This window comes from Cinclus cinclus, chromosome 3, assembly GCF_963662255.1.
Source record: "Cinclus cinclus chromosome 3, bCinCin1.1, whole genome shotgun sequence".
NCBI classification, from domain to species: domain Eukaryota; kingdom Metazoa; phylum Chordata; class Aves; order Passeriformes; family Cinclidae; genus Cinclus; species Cinclus cinclus.
This window is the reverse complement of record NC_085048.1, coordinates 29521851-29543096: the sequence shown is the minus strand read 5'-3', so window position 1 is coordinate 29543096 and position 21246 is coordinate 29521851.

Genomic DNA, 21246 nt, shown 5'->3' with positions numbered 1-21246 from the left:
TAATAAATATATAACTATACACACAGAAAAAACATTCAGTTACAAAAAATAAGAACAATTCTACATAACTGCATATTTCAAACCTGCATTTTAGAATGCAGAAAAAAAGGCTTTTTATCAAATTCAAATTTGGAAACTTCCAAACATGCACCGAGAGGCTAAAGTCACATGGTGGGGGACACAAAAGTTATACCAAATTTATGTGACACTGCCAGGCAAAACTCAGACTCGAGATCAGAGCAAGTTCCCCAAATCCTTCACCCAAGCCCAGATTTTGAGGAGGGTCCATAAGGAGCACACTTCTTTGTGCCTCCTGAATTTAGAAATTGAAATCCCACAATTAGGATGACTCCCATGCATCCTGCTTCATCCCTATGCAGCAAATTGGGTAACAAGTGTGCTAACAGGTAACAGAGCAGGCCACAAGCTATTCCTTACTGAACCTTCACACTATTTTAATTGTTTCCCTTCCAAAGGGTGCACACACAGCATTTTTTGAGGTTGTTGATTTAATTTACATTCCTTCTACACACTTTTGGAAGACACTAGTTATTTCAGACAGATCTAATAGACAGACCCTCTTCACTGCCTGAGGCACCATTAACTTCAGCAGAGCTGTGCCACCACCCTACAAGCCATCTCTTGAAAGTTAAAGAGAAGGAACAATAACAATTAGCTCCTACAAAATTTTCATTCACAAAATTAAGCCAGATTTTGCATCACTTAACCTTTCTGAGATAACATAAAAACATGCAGCAAAGCGTGAAATTATTATACAGCATCACATTTATCTCTTCTGCTACATCAAAATGATTTCTGCAATAAAATCCTAGCTAAAATGTCACAATCACTTCACTCCATAAAATATAAATAAATAAAGTTGAAAATCTACTTCAATACTTACATTACTCCAAAATCTTAATAATCAATTCTGCCTTTATAATGAAAGTGTGTTTGTGAGTCCAAGTTTACATTTTTTTCAAAATGTACAGACAGCTGGGTGTATCCAATAGCTCCTGCTCAGCAAAAGGGAAGGTCTTCTCCCAAACTCCCTCCTCTCTTGTTCTCCTTTCTTCCTATCTGGGTTTGTTCTCTCCCCTTCTTGCTCACAGGAAGATTCCCTGGGCCACATATTTATTTGTATACCACTCCTTGGTGGTCAGGTTCTCCCAGTACCCACTTGTATTTAAAAACATTGCAGAAACTTATCTGCATTTTCTTAAACTGGTTTCATTCTCTGTCACATCTATGTTTTTCATGGAGGGAATGATGAGTAGTGAAATCAGGTGACCAGAAACAGAGCAAATGGGGATAAGGATATGTTGTCCCTACAGCAGTCTCAGCATCTCCCATTAAATTACATCTTGAAATGACAGCAATACTGGCACACTAGACTTGCACAGAAACATTTTTGAGCACTGAAGTCAGATGGCACAAAATAATCAGTATCTTTCCTAGAATCTCTGCTCTACTTCAAAGCAAGGTGACTCCAAACAAGTTGCTTCCTGGAGGTGCACCACAGAACACTCTAACTGCCCATTCTCAGGAAAAGTTGGTAAGAAAATGCTAAAGGCAGAAGACCAAGAGTGTGCCTAGTAGCCTTGTGTCAGTTTACTCACACTGATACTCTAAAATTTAGGCATAATCCCAGACTATGTTTCATTTTGTACTAAAAAAAGTAGCTGAGGAATCTAGGTTCTGATTTTTCTAAAGCCTCTCCTCTAGACTGAAGGGGTCAACAAGACTGAAATTCTCTGCTGCCCACCTCTCCAATCAGGGAGAGGACCACTTTGCCCATGCTGATGGTCATCAGACATACAGGGCTCAGCCATTTCAGGACAGTGACAATAAAGCCATTTTAATTTAGTACTCTCTGTTCTTCCATTCCTGTGGAATCTGCGTCTTCCAGAGCAGATTTTCTTCAGAACTTAGGTTTTCAGCTAGATGTTTCTATTCTAGTTTGGAAGATTATATTCCAGTTAGGTCATTATATTCTCAAAAGTTACATAAAACATGCAGTTCTATAAAAGCCCTATAAATATTTCATTAATGCAGTCTCTTTTGTGGCCACAGAATCAACACAGCAACTCAACCACAAGACAGGTTCATAGCAAACTGCTCACAGAACTACCTGGTGCCTTAAAGCCTGTGGTGCCATTTACAAGCTTGACTGAGAGCTTCCAGGAGGGATGTCTAGAAGTCTGCTTTACCAGAATTTTCCAAGAGACTGTACCTCCTACTGTTTTTATGCCTGCCTTTCAGTTTACTGAGATGTTACATTTTCAAATGAGATTCTATGTGTGCAAATAAAGATTTGAGTAAGATGCCTAAATTGTTTCTGTCTACACTGAGATGATAACAGGCATGTCAGATATTTAGGTCTCCAGCCAAGGAGACTCTCACTATTTTTTACACTCTCACCTAGAAACAGTGAAATACAGTAAAATCCTGTGTCTAATGATAGCCTAGTGCCTTCAGCATTAAGTCAGTATATCCCACCTCGCTGCTACAGGAGTTAGGTCCCATGTGCCAGCCATAGGTATGTGTTTTTACATACACAGGGCATAAAAAAATGGCACTGGATGCCTACTTTTAGGCAACTGGTGTACTGGTCTTAATCATGTTCCTGGCCTAGGTTCCTAAATCCACAGCTAAAAACTGCCAACAGGAGGGGGAAAAGACGCAGTGGAACACTGATTAAGGAGTCAATAACAAAAGGGCATTTCATGCTAGTTTTGTTGCCACCATTGTTAGCAACAGTATTACTAGCCATTTTAAGATTATAAAAGGAAAAAACACCTGACTTTTTTCATAGGCCCTTCTGCCAAAATCTCTCAGCTACTGCTGCAATCTTTCATAAAGCTGCCAACAACAACTTACCCAAAAATCAAACATTATTTAAAATAATCCTGCAGCAAACTGAGTATTAGAACACAGACACTTAGGCAACTCTAAAAAGTAACATGAAATATCATCTCTAAAACAGCACACAGCCATGTTCTAGGCACACATACTTCTCTGAGAATATCTTTGGAGTTCAAGAAAGAAAGAAAGCAAAATCACTAGTGGTGAAGGCAGTAGCTGTGTCTAAAAATTCACACCAGCATATTTACGTACCGTATTTTAAATATTCTTCTCCTTCAAGTTCTTTTCTAAATTCGTTACTCAAAGAAATTAGTTAATACATGGTTCTAAAAAAATACCACGAAAACTGCATTGTCCTGGTTATAGCTGTGAACTTCTAATGCAAGACTACAGCTTTGGCTCTTTCCTCACAGATTAGATTATTTTTCAACTTTATTCCTCTTGCCTGAATTTCCTTCTGTTTCTTATGATAACATAGTAGCCATGAATTGCTAATAACATTTTCTGTAACATCAATCTCCATTTTTCATAGAGCATTAAGTTACCATAGAAATTACTATCTCACTGATCATTTTTGTGTATTCTTCTAACTGTCTAAATTTATTTAAAAAAAAAAGTTTTAAGTTTTGTATATGTATTTGAACATTTGGCTGTCTTAATGAGCCAAAGAAACTGTACTCCTCTTAATCATTTCATGGTTCCTGTAGTTACAGATACAGATAGAACACCAATATTATTTTTCACTTTATAGAAATCTGACTAAATAAGGTAAATGGCATGAAACAGCTTTACAGTCAGGACTGACATAAAGTTTTAGTTGCTATTCATAAAACAGAGACAACTCTGTTTATCCACTTATATATTTACAAACAGCAGTAAAAATTTAGAAATGGTCAGAACCAGACTGTCTTTAATCATGGATGGGTGTGTTCATCATTTCTGTGGGAGCTTTCACTACAGCACCATTATTTATCTTTTTATATTCTTCTTTTTTATATTGTAGTACATCTTTTATATATATATATACATATATATATGTATATATATAATTATTTATAAAGAGCTCATGGAAAGGAAAAAGAAAAGTGAGAGGGTCAATTGGTGCAGGTCATAGGGGAATCAATAGGCATGAAATAAATTTTGATGTTTTATTCTTAAACATACAAAAATATTAAAAATAGCATTATGGATTCTTCATTTTTGGAGACATTCAAAACCCAAAAGAGTACAATCCTGGCAACCTGGTCTACTTGGGCCTGCTCTAGGCAAGGATTTGGACTTGATCTCCAGAGGCACCTTCAAACATCAAAAACTCTGTGAAACTCTAAAGAATAAAGCACTGAGAAATAGCCTTATTGTTCTTCAGCTGTTACGTACTTTACTGCAAGAAGGTCAGCCCCTTTTCTGACTCACTATCTACACAGATTTCTGCCCTAAAGCAAAACACACATACAACCTGAAGATCTGAGTGAAGAGGCACTGTGCTCACATGAGGGACTGTGGAAAGCCCACAGCACGTTTACCCATTTCCTTCCTGGAGTATACACCATGATGTATGAACACAGCTATGAACAGAGCTTCCTCAGCTATCCAAGAGCTTAAGACTACTTCTACCAAAAGCTGGTAGAGTGACTGAGTGCTGGAAAACTTCCAGTATGGTATAGTGAGAACCAAGTTGTCTTACATTTATAGCATATATGTCTGTATGCATATATGTGTATATATATACATGCACACACATCTCCAGAGATTTCAGAGATTAGGTCTCTATCTGGTGTGAACACCTGATGGCATCCCCTCTAGGTTTGAGAGGTTGTCTAAATAAAACATGTATTTGAGATTCCCAACCTGTACAATGACTGCTATTGCTGAGTTAATGAGAGGAACATATTAGCCTTGACAGCCACCAGGAGCATGGGGTCACCAGGAAATTCTGTTCTGGGCATCTGTGTCCATAGAGGCAATTCAGGGAAAGAAAAATGGACATGGGAAATAAGCAAAGCTTACAGACACTGCTTGTTTCCATAGGAAGAGACACTGGAGCTGAGACTAACAGAACCCTATGAAGACATGATGCAAAAACTCAGGGGCTGGGAGGAAGAGGAGGATTGTCACCGGCTGTGTAAATAGGATTAGAAGGCAACAGAGAATGGCTGGCAGTTCAGGAATACTCCTAGTGGGAATGGGCTGAATATACAGTAGAGTGACCATCATGTTAAGACAAAGGTTTTTATGGATGATATAATAAGCTGCCGAGGGAACATAAAGGAGCACGTGAAGCACATTTGGGTCTGCCAGTTATAACAAATGCCCAAAATCCTGTTTAAAAGAACAAAAGCATACTTTTGACATATTGCAGGATCATCTCATCACAGTTATCTCTGCCATTCAGCTTGACAGAAATCTTCTCTGACCACTTGGATTGATCATCTTTCCATTTGCAGAGAATCTCGATTTATGAACATGAACTCTGCTTAAATAGAAATTTCCTCTGTTCCCCACCAACTCCTATGCTGAGAAGTTCTGGTGAGTTTTGCTTAGAGCTCCCACACTCCCAAGTCCGCACAAAGCCTAGAATAAAGCTGCCAGAGCCTTGCAACCAGATTGTGAAATTAGGCATCTAATTTGTGAGTGATAAAGTGGGAGGAGAGTGGCACCAAGCATATGCTTCCTCCTGTGTCTGGGCAGCTCCACACACAGCCCTGGCTCACCACTCCTGTCTGGGACAAACCTGCTGAGGCTGACCACAGAGATGTGAAATGGCTTCTGATCCATTACAAATACTTTTTTACATCACATACAGATAACAATACTGAAGAGAATCCAGGTAAACCTGGAAATTTCAGCTTAAACAAAATCATTACAAACCTCCACCAGATTGATCTTGGGTATTTTAATTTTCCATAAGAAAACAAAAAGCTCTCATTGAAAGCAAATTTGCAGTGAAAGAGCAAAATTCACAAATTAGTATTTGTGAAATATCTAGTTCTCCGAATTAAAAAAAAAAAAAATTTTACCATGGCAAAAATCATAAATTTAGCTGGACAGAAATTTGCATGCTTGGGGAATGTTGAGCATCATATGGTACCTTTAGTATTTTGGAACAATTCTACTAGCCAGTAAGGGTTCTGGCAAAGCACCAAATGGGGTTATGCCCTATACATGTTATATATATTCATGTTTTACCATGTATCCCAGATTGATCCTTAAGTTTATAGTTTTCTTCACATAATTAGAAATACTTAAGCCTGGCTTTTTGTTTTGAATGTAAATGCATAGAAGCCTTATAATTACAGAAAGCAGATTCTTCCCACTGATATCACCACAACAATTTCTTATATGTTTAAAACAAACACATTATTTGTACAACATTCTACCTTACACAGACCAGCAACCTGATCTCTTAATACGAAAAAGCTACCAGAGTATCTTGAGGAAACACAAGATACTCTAAGAGATGGCTCAACATCTGATTTGCTGTTACTCCCTTACCAAAAGGATGACACAGGTTTTTCGGCTTTTTGTTGTTTGGGGTTTTTTAAAATTTCATCTTTGTTGATCCTACCTTCTGAGATGTCCATGGTCCTTTCTTTTAATTCTCCCACCTCTTGCTCCAGGTGCAGAGTCTGAGGCTAAGTTGGTTAAGTCTGTGCTATCTGTGCTATCAAGCTCGAGCACAAAGGAATCTCAGTAAATCTGGGATGGAAGATTTGAGGAAGGGGAAGAGAGAGTATCAGTGTTCTACAACAAATTTGAGTGGATATTTCAGATTTATTTAAAAAAAACTGGGGGAAACAATGTTTTTGGTAAGGAAAAGTATAGATTTTTAGGAAAGCAAAGACTATGGGAGACTGAGAAAGGGTTAAACAACTGTGGGTCTGAATATGGAAGATTCAAAAGATAAGGAAAAGGAAAATGGGGCAGAAAAATGCACTAGGAGTTTTGTGCCAGTGTAAGAATATTGCAACTTTTTAACTGATCTAAACAGCACATTGTTGACAGCCAATTTACAGACTACACTCAGCATTAATATCAGAAGTTTACTGTTCTGAATTTGCAATATTACTGGCAGACCACACAAGGAAAGAGGGAAGTTTCAATAAGGCAAAATGATGTAAAGCAGTGTGGAACAATACACTTAGAAAAATCAAACAGTAATGAAATTTTTTTCTCTGATGAAGCCACTGTTACAAAAACAGATTAAAATTTGAGATCAGAACTTTGATAGATGAGGAGAACCATTCTGATCTTCTGCACTTACCTGTATATTCTCAGATATCTAATGAGGCTTTGTAATTCCTAAACAAATAAAAGGCAGATAGTGCAGTGATAACTTAAGGCTATTTGGGGAAGAGCCAACAGTTAAGGATATTTTGCCTCTTTATTATCTGAAATAAAGGGATGCCTACTCCATGGTGGTACAAATACAGGGACCATGAGCTGACAATAGCCATGTGCTCACATGCCTATTCAACAGAAGCAAGCAATCTTTTTCATCAGGTAAAGGATTTATGTGTTGCAGGTTTCTGTGTATGTTAGGAGTTAAATTTAATGGCCAGCTAGATCCCTTATATAAAAGAAAGAGAACCATGTCAGCAACTAAGGAGAGAACTTTCTTATTCCCTACTTGGTAGAAGATAGTTTGGCCATAGCAACAGCTTCCAGAGCTGGTGAGGTCCACCTACTGCTGCCTAAACTAGGATTACCTTTCCTGCATGGTGATATTTACTTAATATTCAGCCATATTTGAAGTAGCTGAACACTAAACACAAAACACAGAGTTTGTGGAACAGGAAGTAGGAGTATCCCTTATCACATTGCATATCAAAAAATAACTTTCAGATACATCAGCCTTCTGCTGGGTTGAAAAGATTGGTGCCCATTTTGTGAACTGCAAAGATCATTTTGATCAAGCTGTGTGATAAACATTCTACGCTCAGTTACTGTTCCTCTCAGTTTTGATTTGATCCCTGCGTGTTCTTGTGACTCTATCTTTGAGCTTTTTTAATTCAGATTATGTAACACAGCCAGCAGAATGATTTCAGCCAAACAAATCAACTTTAGTTATTTAAATCCAAAACAGACATAACAGACAAACCAGACAATTCCACCCTCCTCCACAGTCACAGGGAGAGGTTTCCTAGAATATTTTATTTCAGTAGTAACAGCTCTTTCTAGAATCTGAGTTTAATAATTCCTTTGTATTTCTCTCTCGTTTATGATTAATTTTAACTTTACACTGAAATCAGGTCAGTATACTACATATTTGTAAGGTTAGTACTGTTTTATTCTGGTTTTCTCCATAAGTTTTAGGTGATTATACTAAAACCAGCGGTTTATCCCAGCTTAAATACGACTGGTTTACTAGAGGTCAGGCTCTTCTGGCCCTGTTGTCTTTATTAACTTTTCCTTAAACACTTTGGTTCTTTAGATAAAAAAAGAATACAGGGAAGAAGGGAAGACTTGTGAGATGAGGTGGCCAAGAAGAACTGACGTCTAAGAGAACATGAACAGATAAAAAGGTTCAAAGTAGGGTGAGGAGAAAGAAAAGAGAGGCAACAAGCTGAGGAAAAAATCTGAGAGATGGAGAATAGGGAGAAAGTAGGACAAATATCAGAGATTATGAAGAAACAAGTGTGCTGGAAAAGCAGCAAAATTGGATTGTTTTGTTGTCACATAACGAAAGTTATTGCATTTGGAAAAGAGATGACGCATGGACAAATAAAACTTACTACAGACAAAACTCTACTTCCTTTCCTTGGTTTAAAGTTTTTCCTTTGGGTTGAAGTTTTTTCCTTCAGAAAAGAAAGAAGGCATTTGGGGATTTAGGGTTGTCTTTTTCTTTTAAGAGAAATTATTTTAGGTGAGCTTTATATCTCTTCAGGCATAATTAGCATAAACCATTACCAAGCCTACACACACATGTGCACTTTGACAAACCACCTTACAAATGAGCTTACCTGGACTCTCAGTGCACAGCAGATAAGAGTGGCAGATTGGCGGTGAGATGCTAAAGCTCTAAATGCAAACAAAGCACGTCCAGCAGCTTTTGTAATTATCATGTAGCACTGCAGTCTTTTATTTGTAAATCCTTCATTTTATTTCCCTTAAAGAAACAACCTATTCTGAAGTTTAACCTTCAACCACTAGAAGAGGCTTCTATTTTTTTTGCCCTGATGAGAGTATTGCTACCCTTGTAAGAATTTGCTGCTTACAGACTAGGACAGAACTGAAAGGTTTAAGATCTGCACTGAATGTCGTGCTCTGCGTAAATCAGACTATAGTACCAAGTCCTCTCTATGATTTTAATGGCTGTCTTTCAAATTAAATCAAAGCAGAAGTGACTCTTCAATTTTAAATCTACGTATGTTTATTTCACCTCCTCTCTACTATATAATTAGATTCAAACACTTTGTTTGAAAGAGTTGCTGAGATTTTGCCATATCACTTGCTGCGCAAGCACAAGGAGCTTTTCTTTTTGAAACATTTATGGTATTTGCTAAACTTAGCCATCCCAAAATGTTTATTATACAGAAGCCTAAGAATGGCTGTATACTACATTAATCTTGAACAATGGCCTCTTTCCTTACTGTTTGAAGTACAGGAATCTTAGTTCTTTGTACTCCTTTAATACAATAATATGTTACATTTAAATTGAAAAAGGAAATTATGAGCAGCTAAAGTCAACCATCCAGAAAGCTATCTGAAATAAAGAAGGAAAAACCAGGGAGAGAGTACATACCTTTCAGCTATTCAGTAAAAAAAAAACAAAAAACAAACTGCTAAGAAATAGTAATTACTGTTAAAATATATACTGGAGAGGTTACATACTTAAAAGGACAGAAAAAATAAAACCAAAATAGAATCAAGGACGAAAAGGTGAATTTCTTAGCCAATAAACACTGTGGTAGGTACATTCATAGCATAGATATGGTAAAAAAAAGAGATTTTAATTGGCAGTGATCATCTAACACTAAAATGCAGATTCCTACCAAACAAACTCAAGGCTTAACCCAGTGAAAGGGCACAGAGCACTCTGTGTCGGATGAGTTTTGAGAACACAACCAACTTACAAGTAAAATAAGGTGTTGTACATCAGGAGGCTCTTCTAGTCATAATTTAGCACTTCCAAAGGAGTGGCTTTTAAAAGCAAATGTTAAAACAGTTAAACCCCAAACGTCATCCTTCTGGGGCTAAAATAGAAAGACAGCCATTTTATGTCAATGTTAGTTTACAGTTGGCTCTGTGATCATTAAACTAATTTTCATCCACATGGTGTATACAAAGTTGCTTTTGTATGACTCTAATTCATTACACAATGTATAATGTGTGATGCTAAGTGCAGCATTATTATCTACTAAATATTTAATTATAAATTAGGTTATAATGGAAATAAAGCCTGTAACACTGGCTCAAAACTTGCCATGATATGGTTTCAAAATTTAATCAGAATCAGAAAAATTAACAGAAGTTGAGAAAAAAAATGAGAAATGAAAGCAAGTGAATAAGGATGATTGCAACCCATGTGCCTGACTACAAAAAGCATCTTCTACTTAAAAAAAAAAAAGGATAGAAAATTAAGAAAAAAGGAAGTCCTCCAAAGTAAAATTTTAAAATCTGCATAATTTGCCCTGAAAACAAGCTATTGTTTCATGCATCAAATCCAAGGACTAAATCCAGTCAGTTCACTGAAGACAGCAGTATCTACAGGTACTTAAGGCCAAAGAAGAGGAAGTGATTAAGTACAACACGGCAAGCTGATCCCATGTTATGCAGAGCTACAAAAAGAAATGGGCCTTGGCAGCCCCAAGGTGAGGGAAGGAAGAGGGGAGGAAGTATTGCAGTTCCAGAGCAGGGATTCCCCCACATCCTGCAGAGAAGACCATGTGGGGAAGGTTTTCCTGACAGAAGATGCAGCCACAAGAGAAACCACATGGGAGCAGGTATTTTTCCTGAAAGACTGCAGCCCATGAGGACTCCAAGCTGGAGGAAGAGGGAGCAACAGAGGCGAGCTACTGTGGACTAGTCCCAGCTCGTGCCTGATGGATGGATGCCCTGTGCCACATGGCTGGACAAGGCAGAGGAGTCCAGGGTGGAGAAGTACAGTTGAGATTTAGAAGAAAGAAGGAGTGAGGAGGTATTTTAGGTTTTGTCTTTGCTTCTCACAATCCAACTCCATTTCAGCTGGCAGCAAATTAAATTAACCGTCCCCAAGCTGAGTCTGTTTTACCCATGGTGGTAGTTGGTGAGCCAACTCCCTGTTTTTATGTCAGTTTTTCCATCTTATTTTCTCCTCTCGTCCTGTTGGAGCCTCTAGCAGCCAGACAAGGTCAATCCATCACAGAAGCTTCTCTAAAAAGACTTATAAAATAAAGAAATGTGTACATCTTGTATTTGTGAAACAAACTGCATAACAGTTTTTTTTACAAATTACTGAAAAGCCCATCTATAGTTCATGGAATCCTAACAGTTATCCCTGTAGCTTTCAACAGCAGAAAAAAACCATCATCTGGATGAATTTCAGCAGTAGCATGGATAGACTTAACAGCCTTCTTAATAAAATTCAATTTAGTCATGAACTTTCATATCAAGAGACTTAAAATTCAAGTTATTTTTCATGCACTTACAGTCACTAAAGCTTTAATTTTTATTTATCATTGGGTCTTGCTAATAGAGGGCCAGATCTGTCAAGTTTTCAACTGTCTTCTGAAGAGATACCTTGGAAATTTAGGCACACAGTCTGGAGAGAACTGTACCTAGCAGTATGCAACAGATGTAGAGACTCCATAAGGCTTTTGCTGCAGTAACTTTTGATAATGTGCATTTCTCTCTAGAATTTCAACAGGAGCACAGTTTCTGAGAAAAATACACTAGGTTAGCATAAAACTGCCTGCTAAACCTGCCTGAAATTTGTGTGGCTTGATGCATTAGGCTTATTTCTTGGCTTGGCTGCATAGCTAACTGCACCCGCCTTTGGTATCCAGTCATCTGCCTGTCACCTTCTTCTTACAAAAAGAAGCAGTTTCTCCTAAGTCAACTAGATCAACTTGGTTTTTCTCCAATCACCATCTTATCCTCAAGAAGGCTAAAGCATTCTATCCTTGATTAAGGCTTTTCATTCCCTCTGCTGACTTGATCTTTATGAAGCTGAGTACTCAGCTGAACTCTACCACTCTCATTAGCTGAAGACTGTGTACAGCAAATTTTCATCAAGAGTTTATGTCTCTCTCATTGCATGGTCAGGAAGTTCAAAAAATATTTTCATCTTCACAGGCCTACGAATTATACTAAAAAAATGGAAAAGAATTTACCAACATAAATAAGCATATCCTAAATGAAATACTGAAAATTTAAGTGTGGGTTAGTACAATTTTCAGTAACATACATTTTCTTGTCAGTGACTGTCTGTAATGTAGGGGAAAAAAGCCAAATTGAACTCTCTCCAGCAGAATATATTCACAACTTTCCACATATCACAGACTGCATAAGACCAAATACCCTCTTTTAAGGAGGTTAATTCATGTAGGAGACAAAAGGCTAAAAAAAACCCAGCTGGTGCATGAATTGTCAGGTAGCCTGTAGAGGAAAGAATGTGTAGGTTTGCACAGAATATTCAGACTGAGCGTGTAGAGTTTCATTTGAAACAAGACTAAATATAGGTTTCTAAGTGCATGTACAGGCCATTGCTGCTGAACAATTTCCTACTGTAGCTGATGAAAATCTATTGTAGCATTCAACTACTGTCCCAACACTGGTATTCATTTCTACCTTCAATGCCCTAACATTTCCAAAATATGAGCGTGCAGCTGTAAGGTACGACGTGGGTGTTACCTGAGAGCCACCCTCACTGGGACACCTGCTGGGAGCTACAGTAGAAGTCTGCAGTACCTTATAGGACACTTGACTTGAGGCTCTATCTGGCTGAACAGGAGCCACAGCTGAGAAAGATTCAGAGCCTGTTTAGCCTAGTTCAGAGCAAGCTGAAGCACTCTGGGGCACACTGATCTCCCCCAGTAAGTATTAGGAAGGCATAAAGCCAGCTCACGTATAATGTAGGGGCTCTCATCTGGAACTGATTCCTGCTCAGTCTGGCTGGTAAATGTACTTACTTAATCTCCTTTGGACACTTTACAAGTCTCCTTTTTAATAGTCTACACAATTGACCAAGAGGTAAGCTCCTCTAACATGAGCAATAGGCTCTACTAAAAATTCACTGGTTGATTAGCAAAACATCAGGAGCATGGAGTCAAGGGGTATAACATGCAACCCAGGACATGCACAAGAGTATATCTATGCTGAAATCTTAGGGGACAAAAAAAAAAAAACAAAACAAAAAAAAAAAAAAAAAAACAAACAAACAAAAAAAAAACATAAAGTAGATGAAATCTTCCTCAGTTTAATTCCCTTGTGGCTTCTTCTGCTGCATTAAACTTACACAGGCAAGAAGTTGCCTCTATGGTCTCTTGACCTATCCACAAATTCAGCGAGATAAGTCCCTGCAAAGCAGGTTTCTTTACAGCTGAAATGACTGATCCAAATAATCCTGAGGGGTTAAAGCTGTCAGGCTGACAAAGGTCTTCTTAAGAGCAGTTTGCTAATGAACTTTCAACTGCCCTCTCTCTGTAGAAGTTTTTTGGTTAGAGAAGAAAAAGTAGAGATAAAGACTAACTTTGCTGATGCATGCACAGGTATGAGCTTTGATCACTTACCACATCACAAAGAAAAAGTTACACTACCAGTATTAAAATCCCAGCAACACACAAAAATTTCCTCCAGTCACGACAACACAACACAATCATCATTCCCATGCTCGTCCATTTATACAGAGTCCCAGCAACATCTGCTCACCTCTACGATTAATCTGCACTTCTCAGTAATACTGAACTTTTTAGAATGCAATATCCCAAATAACTTTCCCAAAACTTACCACTACAAAGGGGTCTGCTACAGGAGCCTCTTTATTATGGACAAGTTAATAACAAATATAATAGATTATTGAGAAGTTAACATTTAATTCCAAAGATTCCCTAAACCTGTTGCATGCAAGTTAGTTAGCAGGTGTTTTAGCTGGAATACTGAAATTGCACAGTGCATGATTAAACTTCAGCCTAAATAGCACAGCTTTTTGGAAACCTCAATCTGGATTTAAAAAATTACTAGGTTTTATCTTCTCCTTAAGGTAACTCAGATTGCATTTTGTCCAGATTTTCACTTAATCTCTGATCAGTCATTGAACAACTGGTAACAGATATTTTATATCATTTTATAATCACAGTTCTGGAGAGAGATTTAATTTCTCTCCATAGGAAGGCCAATTTGCAGATGGGCCCTTACACTAAAGGAATTTGAAAAAACTCACAAAATATTACAGAAACTTTTTCTATAGATTCCGTGCTTGAAATATACACTTCTATTTTCAATTATGCTTAATAAAATCATGTCCCTTAGGTATATGTATGACAAACTAGACTATGTCCTCTCTAATTGCAGCACTGGAGATGTATAGACAGAAGTATCCATCCCTTAAGTAAAATTACAATGCTCCAGAATGCAAAATATGTAAAAACATAGATGGTAGCATCTTTTATCTAGGACATTACATAGCTAAAAATACACTGAATTTTAATCCTGGATGAGGATTAAGGTTATTTATGATAAAAACCAAAACAGCAAGAGAGCACAGATTACATTTAGCCCTCATAATTACTTTGTTCTCTTGAAATTTTTTCAGCTACTTGTTGATTTCTCATAATGCATAATAGGCCAAAAATCTTAGCAAATCTCTCTTTGCAGTAAGATCTCTTTTCGGATAAAAATACCTCTGATTTTGTGCTGCCAGAATAGCCAGAATTCAGTTTACTAAATTTAGCTCTATTTAGCATTCCTGTGTTATTTTGTAAACTACTAAAACCAAACTATTTTCCTCAGCAGCGTACACAGCTACAAACATTTTAAATATGAGAAGTCAGACTTAGTCCTAACCCCACATATCACAATAAAAAACCCATCACATAGAAGAATCTTACACGAATGAGGGCTACAATGATTCAAGCTGAAAGACAAAAATTCCAATAAGAAATAAAATGATCAAGTAAAGGATTTGCTGGGTTTAAGGGGCACACACGCTGGGTTGTCAAATCAGCCTGAGCTCAAATGAGTGCACTCTCACTCGCCTGGGAGCTGGCAGCTGGCTTTTGTGTGACCACACAGAACAAATGTATTCAGAGGCTGAACAAGGGGATTTGGTTGGTTTGCCAAAAGCTCAAGTCTTTTAGGGAAGGATGATGCATGATTAGAAACCATCCTCCATTTTATGGGATCATTTTACAAGAGGACTTGTCACAGTTACCACAGCTGGGCACTGTTTGAAGTAAGGGACATGATGCTGGATTGATTTTCTTCTAGCAATAAAATATACCCAAATATATCTAGGAATCAGGTCTCTGCTGGAAGACTGAAGGTGCATTGCTCAGATAAAAACAAGTCCCATCAGGTGCTGCCACAGGACTACTAGTTCTGGACTGAGCTCTGCTTGGACAGCAGAGTCAGCTCTGCTGGTGCACCATACCCCCCCTGGCATCCCACAGAAGAACACATTTCTTCAAGTCTGAGCCTAAACACACCCCTGGACATATGCATGTTTGCTACTCTGCTCTCCTTCTATGTTTTCGAGGGGCGGGGGGGGAAATGAAAATAAAAAGTGCCTGCAGTCTCTAAAGTTAAGCTTTTATTGGAGTATCAGTCAGAAGAGATATGAAGGTTTCTTTCTTCTGGGTGAATTAGATGAAATTTTAGATGGTGTGAAATATTTTCCTGCCTGGTATGTCATTGTAAAGTGATCCCTTCTCTTTAGGCCTCAGCAGCAAGGAGGGCTTCCAGATAATATTCTTCTACACTTCCAGATTTTTTATTTTTTTTTTTTCATCACAATTGAAACTGCAAATGACAAAACACAAACCCACCTCTCTTGGCTTGACAATAGATTTTTATGTGGAGCATTTTTATGTGGCACTCCATTCAGAAAGAGATGCATTAATTCTGGATACATTTACCTGAAGCATTCAAGAAATAGCTCAAAATTATACATACAAGGTTCTGTCTGACAGATGCCTCCTTCACGGATAGGCCACCTCTCACATGAACAAATGCTGGGTGAGTATATTAAGCATCTGATTCTACACCAGTATACACATTACATGTTCACCAACAGAAATAATGGCATTTTTACTTAATTTCTATCTTCAAAGCACTGCATGCTACAAATTCCTTTGCAGTCATCAGACTTGCCATACAGAAGCACATTGGAAAAGTGGGTTATATCCAGACTCACCCCACTCACACACACATGGACTCCCCAGGCTTCCCCCTTCACTAACACTGCAGACCACTACTTTCAAAGAGCTGTAAATCTACCCAAGGAAATGAACTTATTCCCTAACATAATAAATATATGCAGAGAAACTAGGCATGTACAAATTAAATTCACCTATACCAGTCACAGTCTCTAGATTAGTCACTTATTTATTCTAAACTTATGTTTTAATACTCCAAGATGATTTCTTTATAAACTGAAAAAAAAGATAGTTTGTAGCACAACTTAGGCAGCTAAATATTATAGGACACCACATTCTTAAAATTTACATTTTTAAGACAATGGAGGTACTGTTTCTATATCTTCTCTATTAAGATAGTGTATTTGCATATTAGTACTGAATTCCATTATAAAAAAAAATAATGGTATTTTTATTGTATGTGGTATATAGTGGTTTAGAGATCTCTAATCTCTTCTACGCTTTCTGCAGTGACAACAAGTAACAAACTACTCCGTTACAGAAATGAAGATAACAGAAACGCAGTAAACACACAATCCCTTGAAAAGAAAATTTTAGGCTTAATTTGAAATGCAATAGGGCAAACTGAATTCAGAAGTAGCAATTGAAAATTTGATGTGACAATGAAACTGCCAGTAGAGTTTTGGATTTTAAGACACCATAAAGGCAATAGTCCAATATTAATAGTAGTGAGATTGGATTTGTCTTGATAGCAAGAGGTAATAATAAATTCAAAGTGATTCATACAATGAATCAAAGGACTTGAAAAAATAGCACATTGTGGAAAATTAGCACAATTAAATGTGCATAATACACTGAAAGGATGCAAGAACAATTCCAAATAGGTAAAGTGATCTCACAGGTGAAACTGCAGCTTGCTATCTACAGATTTTGCAGGGATTTAAGGCTGAGTTTGCTTTCCACTGATTGTAACATTATTGGGAACATGTTGAAATAATAAAGAACTGAAGGACTCATAAACAGATTCCTGGAGTGACCGTGCTTTGAAAATTATCATCTACACAGACCAATCTAAACAGACAGACTACCAGTAGCTAACCAACCCTATTCCCAAATATCCGGAAAAAGATATAAACCTGAAATTTTTACTGTATAATCCTTAAATATTTATATGACTTAGTGCTTACGAGAATGTTAGTAATAATTCAGCAATAATGATTTTTTCATAAGAATGAAAGGTTACTCTTACAAAAAAAGCCCTCATTAATGAAGAAATGCTCCATTCAAAATTAGGATTTTAATTGTATGTATCACTATTGTTACAGCTATCTACATTATTGATGGCACAACTGCAAGCAAAAGGTGATCAAATACTATGAATGTATTTCCAATCTACCAGAATTAATAACTATAAGCAGTAGATGTAGAATGAAAAATTTATTTCATGCATATAAAGATACAATTCTAGGAATTTTTTAATTGATTGATTTCTTTTCCTCCCAATTTTATAAAATTGTATATGTATTTTGACTAGTCAGAGATGAACACAATTGCATCTGATTTAAACTGTTCATTTTTTTTTCCTTTTACCTTACACCAGACATGCAAACATTATCATACTAAATCTATAATGTCATGCTTTGTCATTTTCCACACTGTATCCACTGGATAGACAAGGATTAGAATCTACTAGAAAGTTACAGTCTACAGGATCATATTGATTACATTAAGGTATATGAACACATCAAACAGAAACCATGACTTCTTACTATTGTGCTGCATCACTAGCATTTTCTTTCATTATGCCCTTTCTTCTAAAGGCATTGCATTAAAAAAAAATTCAGATTTCAATTGCTGTAACTTGCTTAATTTACTTATCTTTTCAATATATATCTGCAGTTGAAACTAATTAAATAAAATTATCTTTGTTTACACAAGACCCTGAAACCCATCTCTTTACTTACAGATATTCAGGGCGTGGATGAATTATATTTGACAAAAAAGTGAATAAAAATATTTCTATATTGTATTTTCTGAAAACAGTACTTATTAGAAAAGTGCAATAAAATCATTTCAGCCAAGATCTAAATACTAACTCAAAGTATACTTCTGGAAAAAATACAAAAAAAAAAAGAAAAATAATTTCAAAATTTTGTATTCTGTCTTTGTAGTGAGCTTGACCCAAGTCAGCTAGGGAGATACAATGACCACACTGTATACCATCTGGAAAAGCAGATTTTATCTCAATGGAGTTCAACAGTGATCTCCCACACCTCGGCTAGTAACTGAGCAAGCAGGATACACAATATTTTTGGGAGAACCACTGGAAGTCTCTCCTGCTCTTGCTCCTCAGCTTTATATCATCAACTAAATTGGACCAAACACCATGTGAGATTGTGAGTGTTAAACTGATAAAAATACTACACTGAAAGAAATGAAAAGCCTAAAGTTGATTTGTTAGCTTTGGCTTTTCTTTCTTTCTGAAAGCTGAGCTGAAAAAAATCATCACAGTGTTAGTGCTCTTTCTAAAGGATTTTGTAAAATTCGGAAATTCATTTGTCCAAAGCTGTAAGTCACAGAATTATGCCCTAACAGAACGTAAGGAGATTTTGTGTAAGCCTATAATGTGTAGAGTAACAATAAGAAAACAAGTAACAAAAATCACAGTAAATACACTTGAGTTTTTCACTGTTCACCCTGCAAGTCAAATGACACATGAATATTCCAAGCTGCAAGGACCAAGTTCCCTTAGGTAGCCCTGCCTGAGCAGGGGGATTGGATCAGATGACCTCCAGAGACTCCCTCCAACCTCAATCCTTCTGAGATTCTGTGACTGCTATAGCATAACATTTATTTTTGTCCAGATAAATGGGTGCATAAATAATAACTCCTCTGGTGATTTAAGTACCTTGAATCATTAACAGATTTCAAAGGTCAAAATATTGTGTTGCCCTGTACTTCCTGTATTAGGCTCTGAAGTAGGATGCACATATATGGTATGCATGTATATTCACTTACGAAAAATCTATACAATATATGCTTATACATACATATACTATGTGTATATATAGATATATATACACATATATATATATACATATGACATTAGGCAAGAGGAGGTGGAATAAAGCTTCTCCTGAAATGCCTAATTGACCTTTGCAACCCTATAATTTTTTGGCTTTGCAGTGGAAGGAATATTACACTTTGCATTCAAAATAATTCCCACAGTCTCAAATCAGTTAAATTGAAACAATACTGAAAATACAAGACTAAAAAATAGGATAACAAGGAAAGAAATAACACTGCAGTGGATTAAAGTTTGGGGGTTCTAGGCCCTGTTATAGTACATTGAATTGCCAATATTTTTTATGTCTGGTATCCACAGATTGGTGTTACCCAGCTTGCATGACAACAGCAAGAACAGATGTGAAGGATCCAGGAGCCCTTTATCATAGGTTAAGAGAGAAGGTTGCAGTAGCAATATATTTTCTTGGTCATGAAGTGTAGAATCACACAACAAGGCACAGTTTAAGAGTTTGGCAAACAGGCAAACTAAACCTGGGTAAACCACAGAGCTTAATCAAGTGGTTATTGATTCAGTGATGAATTAAGGCTATGGTGGAAGAAAAACCCAGCTGTCTAGTGACTCTTCCACAGTCCCATTATTAAATGAAGAAACTCTGATCTGGTTAATTTCAGAGCATTAGCATAATCTGTCTACTTTTTTTTTTAATATAAGAAGGAATCAGTCATTTTTGCTAGCTGGACTCCATAAAATTGTATTTCAAGGCAAAACATGTTTCCTCAGCAAACCTGGTGAAAAGCAAGCTAATTTTAGGGAATTCCTTGAAAATGTTATACACCCACACTTGTTTGAAAGCAAACTAACTTCCAAGAAGCAGAAGACAGTGATCCCCATCTTACTTGAAATAGAATTCCTCATTTTATGGCTGCCTTTTTTTTTTCCCCCTTTTTTTTATGCTAGAAACAGCAGTTCTAGGGAGGCATTACTGAAAAGCAGTGCTTCTTTCATGATGCATATAGACCCTGTATCTTCTGGGAAACAAATTATGTTGAATGCTACAAAGAGAAAATGTATCTGCTATCAATTTGCAATTTGCTATGTAATTTACATCCTTCTGTTGGACTTTTTTGTTTTTTTCTACAGCTGTGTTAGTCAGACCATACAGAAATTAGCCTTTTAATGGACAATTAGACCTAAGAGTTCTGTTCAAGAGATATAAAAAAGAATCCTGACAATCCAGACATTTTGTTCTGACAATATTACCAACTTCTGTTAAAGCATTTGCACACAGCTGAATTTCATGGCATATGTACTCAAGTTGGTAAGGCTTAAATCAGCAAGCAATTATGTAAGCAAATTTTAGGATAATTTAAAGGAACTAAATGACAAACTTTCTGAAAAAAACACCTGATATACAGTTAAGGAAATGTTTCCAAGTTGTCTTTCTTTCAAAGTATAAATCACGGACATTATATTAAAATGAAAACAATCTCAGTGAAAGCCAGATCAGAAACAGGACTCTCTTCTGTCCTGATAACCAACATTATTTTCTGCAACCACATGCTACTAAGTCCAGTGAAATAAATTCTCATATATTTATAATATGTTTTACATCCGGATTTCCTAACAGTTGTCCTTTACGTATGTAAATAGAAAAAAGATAAAGCAAACTGCTCTATTCTGCAAAACACGGGAAAAATTTTGACAAAATTTACTTTTATAATTTGCTCCCAATTGTTTTCATTTGAAATGTGATAAAAAATAGTAATCCTAATGAAACATGCACAATGGCAGACTGATTGCTATGGAGAATTACATGGGTTAATCTGGAACATAGATCTTCCACCTAATTCTGTCAATGTCATACAAATACAAATGTCATACACCCACAGCACCTCACGAAACACTTGAATTTTGACCCAAAGAAACTAAATTTGCTCATTCATTTTTGTACCCTAAAATGTATCTTCTTTTCTATAAAGAGAGAGAAACGTGACAGGTGACACAAAGGAAATACGTATTTTTGCATTACCTAACCAAATACTGCGAAAAAGTTTTAGAGGA